Raw genomic sequence first — 11,785 nt, 5'->3', positions numbered from 1 at the left:
ACTTCATAAAATGATTATAATAATGAAAAGTGTCTATTATACACATGTGGGAATTGGACATTTTTGCATATCCCAACTCCTCTTGAGACACCCTTAGAAAATGGGGTCACGGACAGGGTCAGCCATTATCAACAGTGACCCTGGAACAATTTGGGTTGAGTGCCTTGCTCAAGGGCACATTGGCAGATTTTTCACCTTGTTGTATTCAAACTAGCGACATTTTGGTTATTGGCTAGACACTCTAACCGCTAGGCTACCTACTGCCCAAATTGCTAGGTGGCTAGTAGAAACTATTACAGAGAAACACATAAAAAAAAAATATATATATATATATATATATATATATATATATATATTTTTTTTAAAGGACAAATCTGAGGGGGCATGTGCCCCTGTGCCCACTATGGGCATGACGCCTCTGAGGGAGGTCACAGGGTGTGTGTGTGTCTGAGGGCGCTGCTGGGGGCTGGTTATGTCTCTTTCCTCTCAGTGTGCAGTTGGTAGCTTTGAGCCGAACACGGTCACCCAGGTCTCTGGGTGTTTCTCCTCTAAGCCAGCTGGTCTGGCTTTTATACCTTCTTCTCGTCCTCTTTTACTCCTCTGTTCCATTTCATCCCTTCTTTTCTGAGCTAAAGGATAGAGTGATCTGACCCACAGCTGGAGCTGTAGGGAACCTTCCTGGGGAAGATAATACAAGCAGCACTGGTGAGTGTGTGTGTGTGTGTGTGTGTGTGTGTGTGCAAACTCTTACTGACTCATAGCCTTCAATTTAGTTTAGTTTTGGGCAGAAAGGAGTGTGTGCCACATGATCAAACAAGAGTTTGTGAGTGCGAGAGCGCATTTGAGAGTGTGTGCTGTCTATAGGAAAGTGTGTGAGCGCAACGCAAATGGACACAAAAACATAAATGTCTTCTATGGTGTTTTCTCATGGTAAGGTCAGTGGTATGGCTTCATCTGCTGACAAGAAACTATAAAGGAAAATCGAAAGGACTTGTAATGCCTCCCAAAGTCAAGCGTCTCTCACCTCTGTGTGTGGTTGGGTTCCCCTGGTCTGCCTGTCTGTCTGTGTCTGCCTGCCCGACCATAGCGAGAAGCACAGCCACAGCTGCAGTAGTCAATCAGGACTGGCCCAGGATAGAGAGAGAGAGACAAAAATATATGAAGTTATACATTTGACCATGAAAAAAGACAAAAAGGTTGAAATTCACTCTTGTACTTTTAGCAAGCTATATAGCTCAACATTCAATGGTGGTGTTAATATACTGTATTTAAGCAAGTCTACAATGTTTTGTGGATCTGTAACGGTTGGTAATTGGCCCTCCATCTTGGCTCTCCCTGCCCCTCCCCCATCACCTCTCTGACTGGCCTATGATCTCTGACCTCTGTTCCTTTGATACTTAAACTTTGTTTCTAGGTTACTTCTAGCTTTATTCCTAATAACGTTGAACAAATGCATCTTGTTATAAAACTGGTATTTCAGTCATAACCATGGCTGACAGTCTACTGTGTGATGCAGTACAGTAGGTTGACTGTATTTACCATAAGTAGCCTTTAGCGTCCTAACAGTCTCTTGGTCATATTCGTATAATTTGTTATGTCACATCTCTGACAGACAGGGTTTGTGGTGTAGATTCTAGATGCCAAACTACTGTATACAATAAACTGCAACAATTCCATAGCTAATGTTAGTCACTGTCTGCCTGGCTGTCACTGTTGTTCAGCGTGTCCGTACTGAAATTCTGGAGTGAATCAGAGCTTAAAATATCTCTGGTGGTACTGCCCTAACACTGCCATACACCCTGGCCTCAGAACCAAGCACAGCTGTGTCTGAGGGAGCTACATGCCACATACACATTAGTGTTTGTGTCTATGAGGGAAGGGACGGAGGAGTGAATATGGTTCTAACCTTTATTTAACTAGGCAAGTCAGTTAAGAACAAATTCTTATTTTCAATGACGGCCTACCTCGGCCAAACCCGGACGACACTGGGCCAATTGTGTCGCCGCCCTGCGGGACTCCCAATCACGGCCAGTTATGATCCAGCCTGGAATCAAAGTAGGGTGTCTGTAGTGACACCTCAAGCACCGAGACGCAGTTCCTTAGCCCGCTGCGCCACTCGGGAGCCCCTTCAAAGCATGAAAGCATTCTTTGAAATATCTCCACATATTATACTGAGTTTGCAGAGGCATACTTTCATTGTTGTAAAAAAAATAAAAATTATACCGGGATTACTGTGCCTTTGTTGTTCAGAGGCCTGTCTCACATGAATAACAGGCAGATTACATTGTGCGTGTCAGCCTGAGCGATGGGAGTGACAGGGAACGATGACAGCAGGCTTGTCAGGTGAGATGCCTACAAACGCAGCAGCATCTTTTCCCAGGGTGTATAGTCCCCACAGTGGCAGGACGACGACTACTGCGCAGCTGTTTTTCCTGTAACACGACAAAAGGTTAAGGCTCACCCATTATACATAGCAGGGGTAACATACTGGGCGTTCCACTAGACCACCAACAACCAAACTAGACCCCCATGAGACACACACTACAGGAACACATGTGCAGTGAAAACACTCCCCAGAGACGGACTATTTGCTTTTGTGTACAGTATATGTGTGCAGGTGTGGGCAAGTGTTTGTATGGGTGTGTGTGTGTGCGTGTGTGTGTGTGTGTTTGTATGGGTGTGTGTGCGTGTCTGTGTGTGTGTGTGTGCGTGTCGGTGTGTGAGCTGCAGAGTGGGTTAGAGCAGAGAGAAATAGTCCCCCGCTATAGAGTTGTAGGACATTTCGTAAGTCCATCCACCCATCCAAAACTGCACCGTACTGGTAAACAGGTGCAGTTCCAAGAGCTTCCACTGCAGTGCACCAGTGAGCTACAGACCAACACTTCAAACTTTCTGTTTGCCCTGTGTATTCTAGGGAAGGGATAGTGTATTACTCTGAAAATGTACATTCATTTGAGTTTAATAACCTGTTTTAAGATTAAAAGCAGGTGTGTGTGTGTGTGTTAACTTAATCTTAATCTGTTATATTAGAACCAGCTTCAGTCTCATACGGTCTCTCTCCGGTTTCTCCCAGGTGCTCTGTAAACCAATGGACCCGAGGCCCTTAGAGACCACCCTGATGAAACACTCAGACACAGACTGACTGACACAGATGAGAGAGAGATTGAGATAAAGCCAGAAGGGGAGAGAGAGAACCGAAACCTGAAACGCATGCAGGAGGATCTGGGGCTGAAGCTTTGACAGAACAGAAGGAAGTGCAAGTAATTGACTGGTAAGATATCCACGTTTTCACTGCTTAACCAGACAGGAAATTTAGTCTTCTATACTAGGACTAGGGTGGTTTATTTATTTGGCACATATGTTGACTGAACAAACTTCAGACATATAGGCTGTGTGTGTGTGTGTGTGTGTGCGTGCACCCGCTAGGGCCTTCAAACGTGTTCATGGATTTGATGGATTAGAGAGAGAGAGCGAGAGAGAGAGAGAGAGAGAGGAAGAGAGAGCGATCGATCAAAGTGTGTCTATGGGCACATCACCGACGGGAAACAAACATTAGCGGTATTATCCCCCTTTCCTTCCCCTCCTCCGTTCCTTCACCGGGCAAATCACTCACTCACACTGAGAGACTGCGTAGCACGACTCCCTTCCTCTTCATTTCAAATCTGGAGTGGAGAAGAGAGTTTCAATGTTGCCAGTTGCCATTTCCATCACTGTGTTCGTATGATTAATAGTAGGCTATTGCCATTCTGGATTTAAAGCGAATTCGTTTGTCTAACGGGGCTCTTTACACGAAGACTTTTCTGCTGTACTGTATTCGGACAAGGCTCGTGAAAACGCCTGCGTAAACGGACACTGATATCGGACAGAGCAGCCTCATGAAGAGCAGGCTACAGTAAGTGCGTCCGGTGAGTTAATTCATTATATTCACTTTGAAAGTTTACAGTTGGGATAGTTTGTGCTATTGGCAGAATACGCACAGCGTTTGCGCTCCGAACTCGACCATAAAACGCGCGAAGGAGTCTGTCATATAATTGAATAGATGTGTAATACTCAGAGAGTATACAACAGCCCAGTGAGAGAGATGTGAATTGTATAGTCGGATTTGTTTATTTTTCTTACATATTTTAAGTATTGTGTTCATGTCAATTTAAAGTTGATTGAGGTCAATACTTTAGGTGTTTGTGAATGAATCTCAGACCTGTTAGAGAAAGTGAAATGTGTAGCACTGATGGACAAATTCAGTATCTTTAAAGTCATTTTGAGAAAATAAAATACTCGTGTATAATATTTTCTAGTGTAGTAATACAAGTGAGGGGGCCTGTGCCAACAGTGTCACTGGGTATTATGACCCTGATCCCAGGCTAGAGCAGTGCACAGTATGTGGCCTTGAGGGGTGTGTTCTCCAGCTCTGCCCCCTGGTCCAGCTGGAGAGCTACAGTGTGTGCAGGCTTTAGTTCCATCCCAGCACTAAAACACCTGATACTTGGCTCCTGTCCCCTGGATAAGCCTCTAGTTTCTGTTCTGGCTCTCCCATTAAGTCAGAGAGAGCAGGCAGTTTACAAGTGGATTACAGACTAAAGGCTAGCCTCACCTGGCTGCCACATCTCAGCTTTCTAAACCAACACATGGCTGGGAGTGGGAACACTTGACTGGTCAGGGCTGCACAATGGAGGCTCTGGAGTTCCGCAGTCCTGACAGTTTCCATTTCTCGCTGCCATTCTACTTGATCAGTTGTACTGATTGACTGGAATTTAACGAGGTAGAAAACCAGCAAACACCTTGGGCCTCCCTCCTCTCTTAAGACCTGAAGAATTCACAACCCAAACTGTAGTTTATTTAAAAGCACATTGCAGAGGATTTGCTGGGTGGTCCCCATGCGGGCCTTAACTCTGATATGTCTGAATTTTGCCCGAACACTTGTTTTCTAGCGAGTACAGTGTCATCTGCCACCTTGGTAAACAACTTACTTACTGTGTGGTGTTGCATCCACCATCCTCCAGTTAGGGAGTCTACATCCACCATTCTCCAGTTAGGGAGTCTATATCCACCATCCTCCAGTTAGGGAGTCTACATCCACCATTCTCCAGTTAGGGAGTCTACATCCACCATCCTCCAGTTAGGGAGTCTACATCCACCATCCTCCAGTTAGGGAGTCTACATCCACCATCCTCTAGTTAGGGAGTCTACATCCACCATCCTCCAGTTAGGGAGTCTACATCCACCATCCTCCAGTTAGGGAGTCTATATCCACCATCCTCCAGTTAGGGAGTCTATATCCACCATCCTCCAGTTAGGGAGTCTATATCCACCATCCTCCAGTTAGGGAGTCTACATCCACCATCCTCCAGTTAGGGAGTCTACATCCACCATCCTCCAGTTAGGGAGTCTACATCCACCATCCTCCAGTTAGGGAGTCTATATCCACCATCCTCCAGTTAGGGAGTCTATATCCACCATCCTCCAGTTAGGGAGTCTAATACAGAGTCTTTGTCTGCTGGTTGCCTGTAGCTACTGTAGTGTTAATCAGAACCCCCCCCCCCCCCCTAGTCTAATCTAGTCTGAAATATTTATAATGAGTCATGTGCCCATAGTGGAGAATGGTGGTGGTGGGGTTACAGCATCTACTGGCCAGCTTGGTAGAGCTGTAGGACACCGATCCAAGTCATGTCCCTTTTACTTGTTATTTTCCTCCTGACAAGGTGATAGAGGAACTACGTTGTTTTCGGTGCTCGTAGCGCCGTGATGAAGTCCACGCAGGCTCTATGTCTGGGGGCTTCCATACACCCCTTTGAGACTCGTCTACGTGCACTCCTCCGCCCCCAGCCCTCTACCCCTCCCGTTCCCTATCTACCCCCTGCCCGGCACCCATCCGTCTACCCCCCACTACCCCTGCCCCTCTGACACTGGCATGTAGGTTGTCCTGCCAAGATATACAAGGGCATTGCCACCCCAGCACCCACTGTCTGTCGCTCTCGCTCTATCCAGCCTCAAAATACACACTTACACCTTCTGTCTACCCTGTCTATCTATTGGACTGTGTGTCTCTGGTCCAGGGATGGACTGGGATAAAAAAAAATCCACCCAGTGATTTCTAATACCCCAGCCCATTTGTTTCCTTTAGGCCCTCATTATTAGCCAAATAATGATAATTCTATGCAAACAAACACTCCAATTTAGATCAGCCCACTGGCATTTGCCTGAACCGCCCGTCTGTTTCTGTTTGGTCCTTCTGTCTGTCCATCTCTTTCCCCAGAATACACACACGTACACAGCATGGGGGTAAATGACGACTCTGAATCATCCCTCTACATAGAGAAAGGCCCATCTTTGGCACACTGCGATGGTGGGTTTTTAAGTTTGTGACAGAGAAGGGGTACCGGGATTGTTGTGAGAGTGGGCGTTGAGAGGGTGTTAGGGGAAAATAGGGAGTCTGTTATGTGTCCATCTCTTTTCTCTAGTTCCACTGGCTATGTCTGTTTCTGTCTCTCTCTGTCTTAGTGTGAACTAGATACAGGCCGCTCTGCTTTGTTTTGGGGTAAAAAGTTCATTATTTTATTTTTGGAGCCCCGCTGGTTACGTGTAAGCTATTTATAGATGAGGAAATGTGTGTGTGTGTGTGTGTGTGGAAGGAGGAATCGGGTGGAAGCCTGCCATCTTCCCGGTTTGGTTTACAGGTGGGCTCTACATCATGTTGTCTTAGAGGGAACACACATGCTGGGAGAAAAAAATCTAGCAAACACACACAGTGTTTAGGTCAAAAGCAAGCTTCCCTCGAAAGCAGAACTCCATGCTCAGTATCAACACCCACAGTTTATATAATTCGGAGTTGACTCAACAAGGAATGTTCTATATTTACTCAAAAGCAGAGGAGTATGGTGTTTCCTGAAACAGCCTCACTATCTGCATGACTGACTGACTAAATGAATGAGAGCACAGAAGTAATGTGTCCTGTTTGGCATGTTGGGCCTTGTTTTGATTGGACATTATGCCCTAGCTAGCTTGATTATATCTGGTGCTGACATATACTGTATAGAAGATCTGTGTTTGAAATGTGCCTTTCTTGGTCAGTTTACTGAGGAGTCTGTACAGATCAGGCTCTATTCTCCTCCAGCTAGGGATGGGGGTACGTTGGTGCTATCACCATGTTATTACATATCACATCATCTCTGCTCTCCACATGGGCATAAGGGATAGGGGATAGGGGTTTGGGATGCTACACTACACAAACAAAAGTATGTGGACACCTGCGCGTCGAACATCTCATCTTCTAAAATCATGGGCATTAATATGGAGTTGGTCCACCCCTTTGCTGCGATAACAGCCTCCACTCTTCTGGGAAGGCTAGATCTCTCAAACTCAACTCTGGACCTTGAAGCCAGTTCCACTGCATTTTTTTCATTGTTCCCCTCTAATTAGGGACTGATTTAGACCTGGCACACCAGGTGTGTGCAATTAATTATCAGATAGAACAGAAAACCAGCAGGCTCCGAAACTCGTAGGGTAACGGTTGTTGGAACATTGTTGTGTGTACTTGCTTCCTTTCAGGCACAATAGCATTAGTGAGGTTGGACACTGATGTTGAGTGATTAGGCCTGGCTCGCAGTCGGCGTTCCAATTCATCCCCAAAGTGTTCGATGGGGTTGAGGTCAGGGCTCTGTGCAGGCCAGTCGATTTCTTCCACACCGATCTCGACAAACCATTTCTGTATGGACCTCGCTTTGTGCACAGGAGCATTGTCATACTGAAAAAGGAAAGCGTCTTCCCCAAACTGTTGCCACGAAGTTGGAAGCCCAGAATCGTCTAGAATGTCATTGTATGCTGTACTGTATGCTGTACTAAATCTTATGCTGTAAGATTTTCCTTCACTGGGACTAAGGGGCCTAGCCCGAACCATGAACAACAGCCCCAGACCATTATTCCTCCTACACCAAACTTTACAGTTGGCACTATGCATTGGGGCAGGTAGCGTTATCCTGGCATCCGCCAAACCCAGATTAGTCCGTTGGAATAACAGATGGTGAAGCGTGATTCATCACTCCAGAGAACGTGTTTCCACTGCTTCAGAGTCCAATGGCGGCGAGCTTTACACCACTCCAGCCGATACTTGGCATTGCGCATGGTGATCTTAGGCTTGTGTGTGGCTGCTCGGCCATGGAAACCAATTTAATGAAGCTTCTGATGAACAGTTATTGTGCTGACGTTGCTTCCAGAAGCAGTTTGGAACTCGGTAGTGAGTGTTGCAACCAAGAACAGACAATTTTTACGTGCTATACGCTTGGGTTGGTCCCATTTTCTGAGCTTGTGTGACCTACCACTTCGTGGCTGGGCCGTTGTTGCTCCTAGACATGTCCACTTCACAATAACAGCACTTACAGTTGACTGGGGCAGCTCTAGCAGGGCAGAAATTGTAGGGAATGTGCCATCCTATGACGGTGCCATGTTGAAAGTCACTGACCTTTTCAGTAAGGCCATTCTTCTGCCAATGTTTGTCTATGGAGATTGCATGGCGGTGTGCTCGATTTTATCCACCTGTCAGCAATGGGTGTGGCTGAAATAGCCGAATCCACAAATTTGATGTGGTGTCCACATACTTTTGTATATATAGTGTATGTTGTGTAGCGTGATAGGGAGTTTTGATGACAGCCCGGTTACCAGTCTGTTTCTGCTGTCCCTCATGAACAAGTACTACTGAATTACTACTCATCACTACTACACAAAATCTACCGGTTTTAGTACTTGATTGTTATTGAGATGTGTAGTAAACCAGTAGTGATTTATGTATTAATTGAAGTAGTAATAAATTATGAATTGGAATGTTTCGCTACTGGTGAACACTACATATTTCCTACTCAAATCACAACATAATTCTCCCTTAATATGTAACTACTGAGCTTTTGGGTATCTACTACTTAAAACCTACACATACCTACACAATTCCTACATGTTCACTATTGAATTCCTACCCATTGCTGCTGTCTGCATACTCAATCCATATTGAGTTACTACTACCAGTGCCATCTGTGTGTGTGGTGTTGTATCACTACTGAAGTGATCCTGATCCTTAATCATTTTCTACATAAATCCTTTGGAATGACTATTTAAAACATGTGACTACTGTTTACCCATTCAAAATCGCTCCACGTTTCTAACGTTTCTCCACGTTTCTCCACGTTTCCTCACGTTTCTAACTGTAAGTTATATCCCCAAACAAGCAATAATAAGCTCATGCAAACTTTATTGCAATTTGTTTTGATTAAATGAATGACATATTCAATGACATATTTACACTTATTTTGCTCTTGTCCCTTTGAGACCTTCATTCAGCGTTGACTGAACTATATTCACGTCGTCTTTTGTTGTTGCAGCCACATTTTCCCCACCATGTAACCTTTTTAGAAAATAACGACAAGGGACAAGAGACGACCAATTCTAAGCCATTATCAATCATTGGCTAACAGAGGTCACATAAAGACAACACAGAAAAAAACATCTGATAAACATTTTTTAATCTTACTAACAATGGCCTCCAGTCTTCTTCTGTCAAGGGGCTCCTTGGCAACAGGTCGAAAGAGGTAAGTAGAATGGGTAAGTACACGATAAGAACATACTGTGCATTTGCATACGAACACGCTCGTCAGCTAGCATGACGAAAACAGAGTTGACATAGCTACAATTCAATGGGGCTAGCAAACAGGTAGGCTAAACTCAATACACCTCTATGACGCTGGCTAACGGCTAAGAGCGTTTTGGCTAGAAATCTTTTTGATGTTGTCAAAAGTTATACAAACGGCTGAACAATGACGTGAAGGTATTCGTGAAAGTAGTCATAAAGGGAAGTTGAATTTACAGACGGTGCCAGCGTAAGGTCTATGAAAGACAGGATGACGGAGGATGGAAGGTGATTGCATTCGGGATTGTCAAAAACAGTAAACAGTAACGACAACCAACTACTTCCTGTTTCTGCAGTCACGAAAAGTCGGTGTAGTCTGGCTGTGGTGTTATGATACATCAGGTAATAAAAACTCTACCTGATGACTGTTGAATAGCCTGTGTAGTAAAGCTGTAGTGCTTTGACTACCTATTTACTACCAACGTCAAGTAACCTGATTACCCACTGGAAACACTACTGTCTTCCTACTGAACACCACACAGCTCTACTTATCTAGGGTAGTGCATAAAGTATGCATTCACTACTCAGTCTCTGCATTGTCACTACTGCACAAATACGTTTGGTGCAGTAATTCTGTAGGGCTTTTTCATGAGAGTTAGCCAACTCTCTACTTGTCATCTTGTCATTGACAAGCCTGATCCCTTTCTCTCTTTCCCCCTTCCATTCTCCTTCAGCCTTGCCTCTGACTGTAAGCTGGGAACCGTGTGTGTGTGTGTGTTGGACGCTATAAACCATGTGTGCTCTGCCTGTGTCTAGCTACTTAAGACAAGCTTAAAGAACCTATAGGCCAGGGAGTTGAGGGATAGAAAGTATATTGAAAGCAGGTGCTTCCTTCCACACAGGTGTGGTTCCTGAGTTAATTAAGCAATTAGCATCCCATCATGCATAGGGTCATGTATAATAATGCCCAGTTACCTATCATCTTCGCTACTATGTTAAGAAGAAGATATCTCAGGGACTTTGAAAGATGCATCTCAAAGGTGTGTGTGTGTGTGTGTGTGTGTGTGTGTGTGTGTGTGTGTGTGTGTGTGTGTGTGTGTCAGATCTCAATTCAACACTAATGGGAGATTCTAGAGCGGTGTCTGAGACAGTGTTTTCCACCACCATCAACAAAACACCCACACAAACACCCCTCACCATCAACACAACACACACAAGCACACACCCACTCATGCACACAAACGCTCACACACATTCACACACACAAGGGCTGGGCATTGCCAGGGACCTCACGATACGATATTTATCACAATACTTAGTTGCCGATACAATAAGTATAGCCATTCACATTACTCTATATGTATTAGGATTCGATACTGTGATTGTATTGCAGTTTTGTGTTCCAAACATATTGCTTACTATATGTCTGCTGCACAAGAGAGACACATGAGAAAATGAGTTTTGAACGGTCAGGAAAATAAAGTGCTGAAAATGTTGGGTCACTATTTATAAAGAAGACGGAGAACAAGTTATAGGATGAAAAATACCTACAGTAGCAAAAAATTAATATATATATATGTGTGTGTGTATACACTACCAGTCAAAAGTTTGGACACACCCACTCATTCAAGGGTTTTGTTCTATATTTTTACATTGTAGAATAATAGTGAAGATGTCAAAACTATGAGATAACACATATGGAATCATGTGGTAACCAAAAAAGTGCTAAACCAACCAAAATATATTTCATATTTTTGATTCTTCAAAGTAGCCACCCTTTGCCTTGATGACAGCTTTGCACACTCTTGGCATTGTCTCAACCAGCTTCACCTGGAATGCTTTTCCAACAGTCTTGAAGGAGTTCCCTCATATGCTGAGCACTTGTTGACTGCTTTTCCTTCACTCTGCAGTCCAATTCATCCCAAACCATCTCAATTGGGTTGAGGTCGGGTGATTGTGGAGGCCAGTTCATCAGATGCAGCACTCCATCACTCTCCTTGGTCAAATAGCCCTTACACAGCCTGGAGGTGTGTTGGGTCATTGTCCTGTTGGAAAAGGGTGAAGTGTGCCTTGAATTTTAAATAAATCACTGACAGTGACACCAGCAAAACACTCCCACAGCATCACACCTCTTCCTCCATGCTTCACAGTGGGAACCACACATACGGAGATCAT

At 44.6% G+C, this 11,785-nt stretch overlaps 1 protein-coding gene across 5 annotated transcripts in view; it reads left to right on the top strand.

Moving 5' to 3' along the window:
* The first annotated feature begins 394 nt into the window (after positions 1-394).
* The window catches only part of mef2ca (myocyte enhancer factor 2ca), a 34,738-nt gene continuing 23,347 nt past the window's right edge, over positions 395-11,785 (top strand). For 2 of the 5 annotated variants that reach the window (XM_036967244.2, XM_036967245.2), the window contains exons 1-2: positions 395-705; positions 3,074-3,271. The gene's annotated coding sequence lies outside the window, so the exon portion shown is untranslated. Of the gene's footprint in view, positions 706-3,073; positions 3,906-11,785 lie in introns of those variants that run through there. The other 3 variants (XM_090227103.1, XM_036967243.2, XM_036967242.2) reach the window with 2 other exon arrangements.

Source organism: Oncorhynchus mykiss, chromosome 29, assembly GCF_057628025.1.
Source record: "Oncorhynchus mykiss isolate SJ-2025 chromosome 29, ASM5762802v1, whole genome shotgun sequence".
NCBI lineage: Eukaryota > Metazoa > Chordata > Actinopteri > Salmoniformes > Salmonidae > Oncorhynchus > Oncorhynchus mykiss.
Note: the sequence above shows the minus strand (reverse complement) of the source record. Positions and strands in the feature narration are given on the sequence as shown.